The following is a 15,067-nucleotide window of genomic DNA, read 5'->3' as shown; positions in this document are numbered from 1 at the left end:
GGAACCTCCATATGCCGCGGGAGCGGCCCAAGAAATAGCAACAACCACAACCACAACCACAACAACAACAACAACAACAACAACAACAACAACAAAAAAGACCAAAGACAAAAAAAAAAAAAATTGGAACCCATATCAATTAATTCCAATTCTTCCCCCTACATCACACAGTTCTCACATTCATTTATCAGTCTAATTTCCCATTAACCATCTTTCCTTTAGTGGCAAGAAATATATTCTATCCATACTAAGGGGAAATCTTTATGTACAACACCAACAAGGGAGCAATAAATTAAGTACATCAGACAGGGAGCAAGTTTATAAACCTTAGAAAAGTTCTCATACAAGAGAATAATCTGCTTCAATGGGTTTACTTAAGGATAAGTTGGGTAATTTAGGAAAATTGTGACTGATTTTTCTTAGGAAAGTATTATAAAGACCACTACTAAAGATGTTTTTCATTTGGTCCAGAAAAGGGACTTGGCAATCAATTGCAAAGGTACTAATAAGATCTTCCACATTTCAGTAATAATAATACCCCAGCTCTTAATTATTGCACCCTTACTATGCACCAGACTTTATGCCAATAAGCACTTTTTCTTTTCTTTCTTTTTTTTTTTTTTGTCTTTTTTGCCATTTCTTGGGCCGCTCCCGCGGCATGTGGAGGTTCCCAGGCTAGGGGTTGAATCGGAGCTGTAGCCGCTGGACTACACCAGAGCCACAGCAATGCAGGATCCGAGCTGCGTCTGCAACCTACAGCACAGCTCAAGGCAACCCGGATCCTTAACCCACTGAGCAAGGCCAGGGATCGAACCTGCAACCTCATAGTTCCTAGTCGGATTCGTTAACCACTGAGCCACGACGGGAACTCCTAAACACTTTTTCTTCTTGAGCAAGGGTATGATACAAACATGTTCTACAATATACCCCCCCGACTTGTTAGCTGGTCTTTGATTTACATAATGTGACAATTTCTCCTTGCCGTTCACTGAGACAGGTAATAGTATTTTAATTCTTCTTTACCTATTAATCACCCAATCAACATATAAGCTTAAGCAATTATTTTGTTCAGGGCTCTATAGAATATGTTAATCAATGACCTTTATTTCTTAAATATTTATTAATTTTATTAAAATAAAGTAAAATTGAATAAGAGAATCAATAAAATGGTGCTTGGCAATAAATTGAACTGGTGTATGATAATTTACCCCCAGATCAGCCTATAAAGTTGACAGACTGTATTTGCACCAAGTAAAATAAAGGTATTACTGAGTGGGCTAAGCTGTAACATTGTTACAATGGTAACAGGTTTGGGCAATGATGGAAGAGAATGATCATTGTGGGTACCTACCTGCCTGGGTCCAAACTATGGAACTGCAGTTTAGGTCCCCAAATATTCTGACTCCGATTCACGGAAAACAGAGGTTTTTTTGTTTTGTTTTGTTTTTTGCCTTCTAGGGCCACACCTGTGGCATATGGACGTTCCTGGGCTAGGGGTCAAATCAGAGCTGTAGCTGCTGGCCACAGCCACAGCCACACCAGATCTGAGCTGCATTTGCGACCTACACCTTAGCTTGTGGCAACACCAGATCCTTAACCCCTGAGCGAGGCCAGGGATCGACCCCGTTCTTCATGGATACTAGTTGGGTTCATTACTGCAGAGCCAGGATGGGAACTCTGGGAGACAAAGATTTTTTTAAATATAGAAATACATAACCAATGACTGAGAAATGATTTGTTTAAATTGAGGGCCTCCAGAGAGGAAAGAAAGGAAAGGAGGGAGCAGGAGGGAAGGGCGGGAGGCAGGATAACCTTGGTGACCGAAAAGTAAGCGGACAAGTGCTCCTAGCCTTCCTGCTCCCACCCAGAGCAGGAGCTGCCAGGACAGCATCTGCACCCTGCAAAGAGGAGCCCCTGTGCGGAGTTACCCTACATTGTTGTCCCCCTACATTGTAATCAGCATCCGGGACAAGACTGGACTGTGCATTGCCGTGAACAAACTTAACGGCCCCACCTCGGTTTTCATTGTCCAAACGTCACGTTAAAGGGGAAAAGAGACCCCTCCTACAGCATCAAAGGACTCACTGAATCTTGATTTTCAACAACAAATGCAGAAAGAAAACAGGATCTCCCCCCATCTCACTCAAGACACCTTGCTTTTAAAATGTATTTCTTCCTGCATTCCCACTGTGTCTCAGCATGTTAAGAACCCAACATAGTGTTCGTGAGGGTGCAGGTTCGATCCCTGTCCTTGCTCCTTGGGTTAAGGAGCCAGCATTGCCTCAAGCTGCAGTGTAGGTCATAGAGGCAGCTTGGATCTGGTTTTGCTTTGGCTGTGGTGAGGCTGGCAGCTGTAGCTCCGATTCACCCCCTAGCTTGGGAACTTCCATATGCCACAGGTGTGGCCATAAAAGGAAAAAAAGAGAAAAAATATATATATTTATATTTATTTCAAAAGGAAGTTGTGAGCCTCACCTTAGCACAGGGTTCTTGGAGAAGATTCTCCATGTTAAGCTACTCCAGGATTTCCATGTCAAAACTTAGAAGAAACAGGTTTGATCATAATGTTTCAAAAGCTGATCTTAATGGCAATGGTGGCAGAGGAACAGAAGAATGGGAGCGGCTGGGATATCTCTAGTGATCGGCAGTAAGGAAGAGCTGAAAAGAACTGATACAGATTATTCAGCCCTGTGGTGTTGGTACATTGTGGTTAAATCATTCATACTCTTTGAACTCTAATAAAAAATTCTCATCAAACAATGATGACATTTTCATCTCATCAAAGTTTAATCACAAGAGTATTGTAATTCTGATTTTCTTCACCTCAGTTCACATTGAAAGTAATTGCCAGACGTCATTTTAATTCTAACCATTACATCCATTTTTACATGTTCTCTCTTACATTATTATGGTCATTTTGTTCTGTAAGAGGCATGTCTTTTTTTTTTCTATTATTCAAGCAGATTTAAGACAGCTCTGTCACCTACCTACAAATAGGAAATTTAAGGCTTATTTTAGAAAGCGTTCATGATAACAAATTAACATACATGGAAAATGCTTCCTTGAAACACCAAGAGACACAAAGAGTAATAAATTCTGACTATTAAATTTCCTGATGTTAGGAAAACACTTGCCTGAATTTTTGATTGCTTCAAAAAAATTTTCTTACCAACCCCCAGAACAGACAAATTTTGGCTTAAGAATCACAGAAGCAGAAAGCTCACTTAATTTTCTTCCATTGCTGTTTTGAAAAATAACTGTTTTAGTTGTGAAATACCCCGGGGTCTGGGCTGAGGAGTGGGAACAAATTTATTCCAATTGAGATGGGAGTTCCAGTTGTGTGCGGCTCAGTAGTAATGAATCCGACTAGTATCCATGAGGATGCAGGTTTAGTCCCTGGCCCCACTCAGTGGGTTAAGGATTCAGGATTGCCATGAGCTGTGGTTTAGGTCATTGACACAGCTCAAATCTGGTGTGGCTGTGGCTGTGGTGCAGGCCAGCAGTTGCAGATCCAATTTGACCCCTAGCCTGGAAACTTCCATAAGCCTCAGGTATGGCCCTAAAAAAAAAAGTAAGGAGGGGGCTGGCTCCCTCGTGGGGATGGCAAGTGGGCCCTAATGGCTACTTCTAAGGACATATGAAAAACTAGTGAGAAAATCCTGACGGATTGTAGGATTTGGGCTCATATGTGTGTTGTATTTTCTGTTTTCTACAAGGGACATATATTACTGTCAGAATCAGAAGGGGGAGGAAATGAATGATACATTTCAAGAGACCTAAAAGATCTGACTTAGATATATGGGTCGGAGGGGGACATAGAGGAGGTAATGCATAGCCTTGTAGAAGGTAATTTTTTCCCTCCTACACTGTTGGTGGGACTGTAAATTGGTGCAACCACAGTATGGAGGTTCCTTAAAAAACTAGATCTAGAACTACCATATGATCTAGTAATCCCATTCCTGGGCATCTATCTGGAGAAGACCATAGTTTGAAAAGATATATGCACACTGATGTTCATTGCAGCAAAATTTACAATAGCCAAGACATAGACGCAACCTAAATGTCCATCGACAGAGGAGTGGATAAAGAAGATGTGGTACATGTACACAGTGGAATACTACTGGGCCATAAAAAAGAATGAAATAATACCATTTGCAACAACATAGTTAGACCTAGACATTATCATACTAATTAAAGTAGTCAGGGAAGGTCAAATATCATATCTATCACTTATACATGGAATCTAATTTTAAAATGATACAAAAGAACTTATTCACAAAATTGAAACAGACTCAAAGATTTTGAAACCAAACTTATAGTTACCCAGGGGGAAAAGCAAGGGAGAGGGAAAAATTGGGAGGTTGGAACTGACATATACACACTACTCTACATAAAATTGATGAGCAACAGGGATCTACTGTATAGCACAGGGAAATCTACCCAATATTCTGTGATGGCATATATGACAGAAAAGAATGGATATATGTACATATACAACTGATTCACTTTGCTGTACACCTGAAGCTGACTCATTATTGTAAATGAACTATACTCCAATAAAATTTTTTTAAAAAGAAGGTAATATCTATGTCCAAGAGCAGAAAGGTCCAACCAAACAAAGCAAGGGTCCTACACATAAATTCTTACAAAGGTAAGCAGGCAGTTGGGAGTTCCCACAATGGCTCAGCAGAAATGAATCTGACTAGTAACCATGGAGACGCACATTCCACCCCTGGCATCACTCAGTGAGTTAAGGATCCAGTGTTGCTGTGAAATGTGGTTTAGGTCACAGACTCTGCTCGGATCTCGTGTTGCTGTGGCTATGTTGCAAGCCAGCGGCTACAACACCAATTCAACCTTTATCCTGGGAAACTCCACAGGCCATGGATGCACCCCTGAAAAAAAAAAAAAAAAAGGTAAGCAGGCAAACAATGGAAATTTATCCCTTGCTGCTTTTTGCCCTTTGGTAACCCTAAGTTTCTTTGTTTGTTTTTGCTTTTGGGGGTGGCTTTTTTGGCCACACCTGTGGCATGTGGAGGTTTCTGGGCTAGGGATCAATCCTGTGCCAGAGTAAGGGAATTCTGGGCAATTCTAAATTTGTTTTCTATGTCTGTGAGTCTGTTTCTGTTTTCTACATAAGTTCACTTGCATCATATTTTATTTGTATTTGTTTATTTATGGCCACTCCTGCAGCATGCGGAAGTTCCCAGGTCAGAAGTTTCCGGGGAGCCTGGGACAAACGGGGGTAAAATCAGTTCAGTAGATTTCTGTCATCCTTGAACCTGAGTCCAGTGTGGCCTGAGCTTCTATTATTTTAGACAAACTTGAAATTCAAAATTGAATATGAAGTCTCCAAGTTCTTAAATGTTGGTCCACATGAGTTTTTCTAAAACTGTACAGGCTGTACCAGGCTCAAGGATCATCAGTTTGAGATCTTTAGGTCCTCTTGGACATCTTCATAAATGACACTCTTCAAACACCTCAAATTGAACATGTCCCAAGCTGAAGTAATTGCCCTAATGTCTTCCAGTCTCTTTCTCCTATTGTGTATAGAGTTGTCTAGGCTAACACATGGCAGTCATCCATGCATAAGCCCTAACTCCCATTCCATTATTTGACAAATATAAGATCTCTTAAATTCTTCTTGTCTCCATCCCTATTGCTTCTACTTTGGTTCAGGCCAATGAAATAATCACCTACTTTATTGTATTAGCCTGTAAACCTAGTGGTTCTCAATCAGGGGTGACTTTGCCCCCAGATAAAAATTGGCACTGTCTGGAGATAGTTTTAGTCGTTAGAACTGGGGGTTAGCTTCAGGCAGCTAATGAGTAGATGCCAGGGATACTGCTAAGCATCCTACAATGCAAAGGACAGTCCTCCACACCCTAAAAAACAGTTATCTGGCTCATACAAAATAGGGCTGAGATTGACAGATCCTGTAACTGGTCTACCTGCCTTCAGTCTTGCTCCCTTCCAAGCAAGAATAACCTTCGTTCCAAAATTAAATCATATTTCAAGGTTCTTTTTTAAATGAAGCCATATCGTTTCATCTCTTAAAGGTTATCTTCTAAATGAAATCATTATCTTTTAAAGGTTATCTTTTTAGAATAAAATTATATTTCTTTGGTAAAATCTAGAAGATATGATTTTTCTACCCAAATCCCACACATATATTTCCTGGCAATAAGAATTCTTTTGTTCCAGAGAAGGATAGGTCTTCCGTTCTGGGGAGTCAACCTTTATTAGGCTTACCCAATCAGGGTGATTTAATTGCCTCCTTCAGTGCTCTGTTTAGGAAAAGGCCTGAGGATAATTTGTTTAACCTCATCTGAAAAAATATTCTCTACTCTTAAAAGGAGGCTTTGATAAATTTGTTTGCAAAGGTGACCATAAAAACTCATACCGTTGCTACTCACATGTACGTTCACAGAATGACTCTGTTCTTCCTGTCATGGGTTGAAATCTAAGTCTCATCCCTTTGGATGACTTCGGGCTGTTCCTATAACTTGCTTTACCAGGAGAATGTAGCAGAACGGTATTGTGGGAATTTTGAGACTAAGCCACAGAGTGCCAGTCCTCATTTCCTTGGAATGCTTCCTTGAGACTGCCTTGTGAAGCCCAGTCTAGTCAACTGGGAGATGACAGATGAGGTGGAACATGGCTGAAGCCCCAGACATGAAAGGGAGGTTATCTTAGACCATCCAGTCCCAGTTAGGCCCCCCACCTAACTGACAATGGAATGCATGAGTCTAGGAGAGAGCAGCAGAGCTGCCCAGCAAAGCCCAACCCAAATCTCACATTCAGGGCCATGGGCAAGTACAAGGGTGAGTGTTTTAGGACAGTAAGTTTGATGTGGCTAGTTATGCAACAACAAAAAAAATGACTACTACAGAGATACAAGACAGAACATGGCCTTTCCTCTCCTTCTCTCCTTCAGATGATGTTGGAGGAGGAAGGAATAGCTTTTGCAGCTATTCTGAGCGACATACCCAGCACACTGAGAACAGCAGAGTAGAAGGAAGAAAAGAGCCTGATTCCTCATGACGTCACTGAGCTACTGAATTAACCACTCTGCCTCTAGACTTCACCTTATGTGATGCAACATTGTAAAATTCCGTCAGTATTTAAACTACTTTTATACGCTCTTTCTCTTATTGGCAGATAAAAATGGGCTTCCTTGGATTTCCATTGTCCTTAGGATAAAATGAAAATCCATTCATCATCTGGATGCTGTTTATCCTCTGGCTTTTGGTCTCAGCACTGCCCACCTGGCCCTCTCACAGTTCTGCCCATCACACTCACGCTGACCTTTCAGTTCCTCAAGGGAGCTGCATTCCCTCTGTCTCTCTCTTGCTCAGGGCGTTCACATGGCCTTTTCTTCTGCCTCAAGCTCTCTATTAACCCAACCATCACAGTACCATCACTCCACCCTTCACCTTAAAATGATTCGGTCATTTTTCATAACACGTATTGATTTTATTGGTGTATTTTTCTGGCCGCGCCCATGGCATATGGAAGTTCTTGGGCCAGAGATTGAGCCTGTGCCTCTGCAGCAACCCCAGTTGCTACAATTGGATCCTTAACCCACTGAGCCGCAATGGAGACTCCTCATAACATTCATTTTAATAGTTCTACAAAGTTCACCCTACCAACAATAATACCCTACCCTCTCTCTTCTCATTTTCCCCACATTCTCCAAAAGCAATCATTTTTCTTTATTAAAAATTTTGGCAGTTGCTTCCATGTCTCTAAATAATAGATTTGCATGGCTACTTGCAATTTTTTTTCAGTTTTTGATTTTATCTACTTTCTATTATTAAAGTAGATGTTATCTTTCCTTCCCCTCTTCCCAACACATAAATATATATATACACACATGCTCTTCACAGCTGAGCCATGAGTCAACTATGATTTCTTTGCTTTTCTTGCTTAAGTTCTGGTTTTCTCTAAAGTTAATAATAATCTTGTGGGGTGGGGTTTGTTTTCTTAATTTTTTAATGTATTTACCAGTCCAACTGTAAACTTTTCACCAGTTATCTAAATCCCCTCTGAAGATGTTCAGATATAGCAGGCATCCTCTCAATGTTACCTTAGGAAAAAACCTTTCCTGGAGCCTTCTGACCTGCTCCAGAGTGGGCTGCTGGGCTTCACCTGGTAAATACCTGCCATCCTTGGATCTCCCCTCACCGTCATCTTTAGAATTCCCTTTGCCTCTCTCTGGTGTTCCTCATCTTTCTCTTTTGTTTGCTTGTTTATCCTGATAACTGATCATAGTCTGAGATTAGAAATTTTGAAGGCTCTGGTTTCTTGCAGATGAGAAATAGGCTATTTGTTTTCCTGATCTTCCTTCTCTCCCTCTCTCTCTCTCTCCTCTCTCCTTTTCAGCCTAAGGCCCCTCTCTTTTTCCCTAATACATTGATATTTCATAATATGTCTTGGGTCTCTGTTTCATCCATTTTGCTTTGTCTCTAGGTATTCAATGAGCCTTGTCAATCTAAAACTCAGATCTTTCCCCTCTGGTATATTTACTTAAAGTGTTTCTTACATCCTACTTTCCATTTTTTCTGTTCTTTCTTCTGCAGCCCCGATTATTCAGATATTGGACCTCTTGTACTATAGCAGATGCCTTATTCAGATGGGTTTCAGCTTCAGTTTTCAGAAGGAACAGAAATTATGTCTTGATAAAAAGTGATCAGTGAAGACCTTTAAATTTTCTTTTTCAAAAGATTTTAATGTGGAGTTGATATCCCTCTATTTTAAGTGGTTTGAAGTATTGGCCTTGATAGGGAGTCAAATGAAATACCTAGTTGGAGATATGCTCCAAAAACATAATTCTATGAAGACATGCAAGCTTTGTCTCATTTCTAAGAAGAAATTGAAACTAGATTAACAGAAAATTAAGTGACGGTTTGGTCAAGCTAAGTGAAACGAAAAGTAAATTATATCTAAAATTCTATGATTCTGTGATACAAATAGTGGGAAGTAATTTGGACTTTTCAAATACTTCCAGCAATCATTTTGCATTTTCTAGTTATAAGTATTTGGAATACATTATATTAGAATTTCTGTACTGAGTAATTCCCACAATATTATTGAACTTGCTTTTGGTTATTCACAAAGGAGTGGAGAAGTTGAGTTAGTCACAAAGGAGGGCTACAGAGAAATTTCAGATCACATAAAATTTATCTGACATGAACATCACCTAAAATGCCTTTTCTTTCTAACCTATTATTATGAAATACATGAATTTATCATTTGTACCCCCATTGGTTTCCCAAAAGGATTTGGTATGAATTTCAATTTTTAAAAAAGGTATCTAGCAGAGAAATGCAAATTAAGCTACAGTGAGGAACCACCTCGAACCAATCAGAATGGCCACCATTAAAAACACCACAAATAGCAGTTCCCATCATGGCTCAGTGGTTAACGAACTCCACTAGTATCCATGAGTATGAGGGTTCGATCCCTGACTTCAATCAGTGGGTTAAGGATCCAGCATTGCCGAGACCTGTGGTATAGGTTGCCGACACAGCTCGGATCCTGCGTTGCTGCGGCTGTGGCATAATCCGGCAGCTACAGCTCTGATTCGACCCCTAGCCTGGGAACTTCCATGTGCCACAGGTGTGGCCCTAAAAAGACAAAAGACAAAAAAAAAAGCCAGAAATAATAAGTGCTGGAGGGGGTGTGGAGAAAAGGGCACCCTTCTACATTGTTAGTGGGAATGCAAATTGGTGCAGCCTCTATGGAAAACAGTATGGATTTCCATAAAAAATTAAAACTAGAGCTACCTTATGATCCAGCAATCCCACTCCTGGGTACATGTCCAGACAAAGAAGACGTGGCATATATATGAAGTGGAATACTACTCAGCCATAAAAAAGAATGAAATAAAGCCATTTGCAGCAACATGAATAGACCTAGAGATTGCCATAGTAACTGAAGCAAGTCATAAAGGCAAATATCATATGATATCACTTATACATAGAATCTAAAATATGATACCAAAAAAAAGTCTTTCAGCCTTTGTGACATGAATGGCTCTGCTCTGGCATTCCCTGGTGGCCTAGCAGTTAAGGACTCAGTATAGTCATTGCTGTGGCTCACCTGTGCATACTGCAGGTGTGGCCATAAATAAACAAATACAAATAAAATATGATACAAATGAACTTATTTAGAAAACAGAAACAGACTCACAGACATAGAAAACAAATTTAGAATTGCCCAGAATTCCCTTACTCTGGCACAGGATTGATCCCTAGCCCAGAAACTTCCACATGCCACAGGTGTGGCCAAAAAAGGCACCCCCAAAAGCAAAAACAAAGAAACTTAGGGTTACCAAAGGGCAAAAGGCAGCAAGGGATAAATTAAGAGGATGGGATTAGCAGATACAAACTATTATATATAAAATAGATAAACAATAAGATCCTACTGTATAGCATAGAAAACTATATAAATCATAATGGGAAAGAATCTCAAAAAGTATATATATATAGATATACACATATATACACATATATAGATATATATGAACATATATGTATATATGACTGAGTTATTTTGCTGTACACTAGAAATTAACACAATATTGAATATCACCTATATTTCAATAAAAAAATAAAAATATATCCAAGTACACAGGATAAGTATAAGAAATAACAAAGGCTATAGATAAAATAGTGCTTATGGAGTTCCCGTCGTGGCGCAGTGGTTAACGAATCCGACTAGGAACCATGAGGTTGCGGGTTCGGTCCCTGCCCTTGCTCAGTGGGTTAACGATCTGGTGTTGCCGTGAGCTGTGGTGTAGGTTGCAGACGCGGCTCGGATCCCACGTTGCTGTGGCTCTGGCATAGGCCGGTGGCTACAGCTCCGATTCGACCCCTAGCCTGGGAACCTCCATATGCCGAGGGAGCGGCCCAAGAAATAGCAACAACAACAACAACAACAAAAAGACAAAAAAAAATAGTGCTTATATACATTGAGTCAGAGATGAGATATTTGCTGCACTTAAGCACTAAATTTAGATCTAAAATTTCTTCCATTAGGTCAAAAGAGGAAAAGTAATAGCCTATATTAAATCTGTCATGATATAAAAGGAAAAATACCAACTCTTTAAGGGTTACTATTTTTGTTTTTGGACTAAATTCTAGGAATAATTTATCCTATCAGTCCTCATAAAATAACAGCTAACATATATTGAATGTCTATTTTGTGCTAGGCATTCTCTTAAACTCTTTATATATCAATAATTTAATCATCATAACAGCATTGCAAGATAAAATACTATTCCTGCATTACAGTTTAGAAAATAATGGCACAAAGAGGTAAGTTGCCCGTGGTGACAGCTAGAAAGAAAAAGTCATAATCCGGACTCCTGACGGCTACACTGCATAAAATCTTTGTCAGTGGCTCCACAGATGACCTCAAAAGTATCCATTTCTTAAATCAACACTCAGCTGAAGCCAGGGGCATAACATTGAACTTAATGAAAGTATTTGTACTATTAATACTTAGCTAACAGATCTATTGGCATTTAGGAATTCCTGCTGTGGCTCAGCAGAAACAAATCTGATTAGTATCCATGAGGACTCAGGCTCGATCCCTGGACTCACTCAGTAGGTTAAGCATCTGGCGTTGCCACGAGCTGTGGTGTAGTTCACAGATGCAGCTTGGATCCCAAGTTGCTGTGGCTGTGGCATAGGCTGGCAGCTACAGTTCTGATTCGACCCCTAGCCTGGGAACCTCCATATGCCATGAGTATAGCCCTAAAAACAGACGGAAAAAAAAAAAAGAAGAAGAAGAAGAAGAAGAACTATTGGCACTTAGTTGAAGACATACAAAGTATTCATTACTCAGTTCATTCTGGGAATAAGAAACAGCAAACCTACAGGAATAAGAATAATTATGATGGAGTCCCCACGTGGCTCAGCGGAAATGAATCCAACTAGTATCCATGAGGATGAGGGTTTGATCCCTGGCCTTGCTCAGTGGGTTAAAGATCCGGCATTGCTGTGAGCTGTGGTGTAAGTCACAGGTGAGGCTTGGACCTGGCCTGCAGCTGCAGCTTTGATTCAGCCCCTAATCTTGGAACTTCCATATGCCATAGGTGCAGCCCTAAAAAGGAAAAAAAAAAAATAGAAAGCTTTGGATATATAATCACATCCACCCACCCATACATACATTCCTCTTCTAAAAACAAAAAGCAGGAGCAACAACCACATATACCTTGGTGTTATGACAAATTTATATGCATACATTCTGGAAGGATTACATTGACTTGGTGGGAATAAAAAAAGGAAAGAAAAAAATAAACCTGCAGGGGATAATTGCACTTCTGGTAATCTATTGGAATTTACATTCCAGTTTTGTTTTTGGGTTTTTGTTTTTTTGGTTGTTTTTTTTTTTTTTTTCATTTTTCAACTGTTTTGAGAAGATGCTCCCCAGAGGCCAGAGGTTAAGGATCGGAATGCGACTAACCGACAGTCAAAGTGACAATGCTGATGACAAGAAGCCACGATGGTAATCAGAAGAAATAACTGTGATGGTGGTAACAATCCTGAAGGTGTCATCAGAGCAAATGTTGCCATGGCAACTGTGAAAATGGGGGGAGGGGTAGAAAGCCTTATAGAATGGAATTCTGTGTTCCAGCAACTTCCGGGAATAAACCCATACACTGTAACCAAAAGAAGGTTCTGATAAACAGCAATCTTTTGTGATTATGCTACAGCAGAGTTAAGGACAAAATGGCTTGCCAGATCAGAAAGGATGTGTGGGGTGATGGGTTGATACTTGCCCTCAGGTTCTGCCTCAGAGAAACAGCTGCACAACATATTTTTAGAGAGAATTCAGACCAGCTGCACAATAAGCAATACACACAACAAAATGAAAACGTTCCAAGCATGGTATTTCTTTTCCATCCTCACAGCTGTCCAGACAGTTCAAGTTTAATAGTGGCACACGTTGCTCTTTAAGGCACAAGAGAGAAACTTTCCTAGTCCCAGGATTGAAATGTGAACGGATATAAAAATCTCTCCAGCTCTTTCCAAGAACATAAAGGAAATGTTGATGCAGAATGAGGTCGGAAGATCCATCTGGATTGCTTTTGGAGCTTGGCAATTCTGTCTTCAGGGTATTTTTTGTTTAAAAACATTCATCACAATGTTATACAATTAGATACAGAGTCATTCTTCATGTCAGGCCACACCCGGGCAGATAACTTGCAAAGAAAATTGTTCTTGTTTCTTGGGCTAGCCAGCCTGGACCAATGTGGGCTGTGAGGGTGCTTCAGAAAGCAAGCCCGTGGAGAAGCTGGACCTCAGAAGCTGTGCAAGCCCCAGATGGCCATGGAGACCACTTACCAGATCAGAGGAAACTTTGGTGGGGTTGGGAATTTCACCAAGCGGGGGTCACCATGAGCACACAGAGATTGACATCTGCAATGACCAATGAGCTGCCAGTTATTTCACAAATAAGCATAGTCGTCCTTTATCTGGGTTTCTACTGTATAATCTAAAATATTCTCATTCTCTTTCTTACCTGTGAGACAGTAGCTACTAATTTCTTTTCCTTATGCTGAATAAATACATGATGATGATAGAGGTATGACATCAGTTCAGCCACGTGGAACTTGATCTAAGAATAGAATAAAGAAATGGTTTTGACTTTGCATTTTTCTCTCCTCTCCAGGCACTGAAGAAGTTAAATGGAATATTGTGTGCTTTCATTTCTCTAACTTGAAATGAATAATACTGAATAAATCTTCACAATGATACTCTGAGAGAGTCCCAAAATAATTCCTAGTTAAAAACCACCATTTTTTAAATGGGTCAGAATTGCATTTAAGTCCCCGCTTCACCCTTATTTTCTAAACCTCATTTTCCTCCTTTGTAGAAGGAGGATGATAAAAAAAATATTTGTAACGATTAAAGGAAAATACATGCACCATGCCTTGCCTTAGTAAGTCCTCAGTGTTTTTATGACAGGTGACAAGTGGACATCTGGTAACTTTTGCTGTAAGTCACTGTCAGACATTTGTTCACTCTGATGGAAATAATGGTAAAGCTACGTTATTCTATAGTTTTGTGCTAAAGATTCCTTCTCTAAGCAAGAGGAGACACCTGCATTAGAGCTGGACCAGGTCTAGAGGGCTTGCAGATAGAAGGAATAGGTCCTGCATCCTCAGTGCCAGCCAGCCCTGGATTGAGGGGTCTTACACCCTTCCAGCACAGTTCCTAGTAATCTCTCCAAAGTCACCACCACTTCAGGAATTGCTCTAGGAAATCCCTTATGGTGCAATGGGTTATGGATCCAGTGTTGTCACTGCAGCAGCTTAGGTCGGGTTAGCGCATGTTGGATCTATGGCCCCAGGAACTTCCATATGCCTTGGGTATAGCCAAAAAAATAAAAATAAAAAAGATTCCTCCAAAAGTAAGGAAGGAAAAAAAAAAATGACCTAAGGAAAAGAAGCCAGTCGTATGGCTATAGCCTGAGGCATCTGACAACAAAGAATATCCATCACCCCAGTTGAAAATATTCTAGAATCACAGCCCTGACTCCAGGCTGCTTCTGATATCTCACAAAATGACCACTTTCTCTGAGCGCCTTCCTGGGACTAATTGAGAATTCTGCAAACAATTTAGAACACAGGCCCCAGCCCTTTTCACACCAATGATTCATTTTTCACATGTATCCCATCCAGTTGCAAGAGGCACCCCTGCGATAGAAAACACATATCCAGTTATCAAAGTTTTGCTCCTCGAGTCACTTTGATTTCGCTAAAAGCGACCATTCAAAGGACTTCTTGTAAGCTAGCATCCCAAACAAACAGACTATCACGAAGCAGCAGTGATTTGAATTCTAAGAGATTTTCCCTTGAAATAAGCTTTGTAGTAAAGGTTGTGATGCTGAGAAAAGATAAAAGGGAGCAGAATAGCAGATAGAGTTCAGAATGACTTAAAAATCAAATACAATCATCAGATGTTAGGAGTTTAGCCAGATGAGTGCACGGCATCTTCTCAGCCCTCCCTCCGTCCTTCAGAATTATTGCATTATGTACTCTGAAGGCTGATGT

Source organism: Phacochoerus africanus, chromosome 8 (assembly GCF_016906955.1).
Source record: "Phacochoerus africanus isolate WHEZ1 chromosome 8, ROS_Pafr_v1, whole genome shotgun sequence".
Classification (NCBI taxonomy): domain Eukaryota; kingdom Metazoa; phylum Chordata; class Mammalia; order Artiodactyla; family Suidae; genus Phacochoerus; species Phacochoerus africanus.
This window is presented reverse-complemented; position numbering follows the sequence as displayed.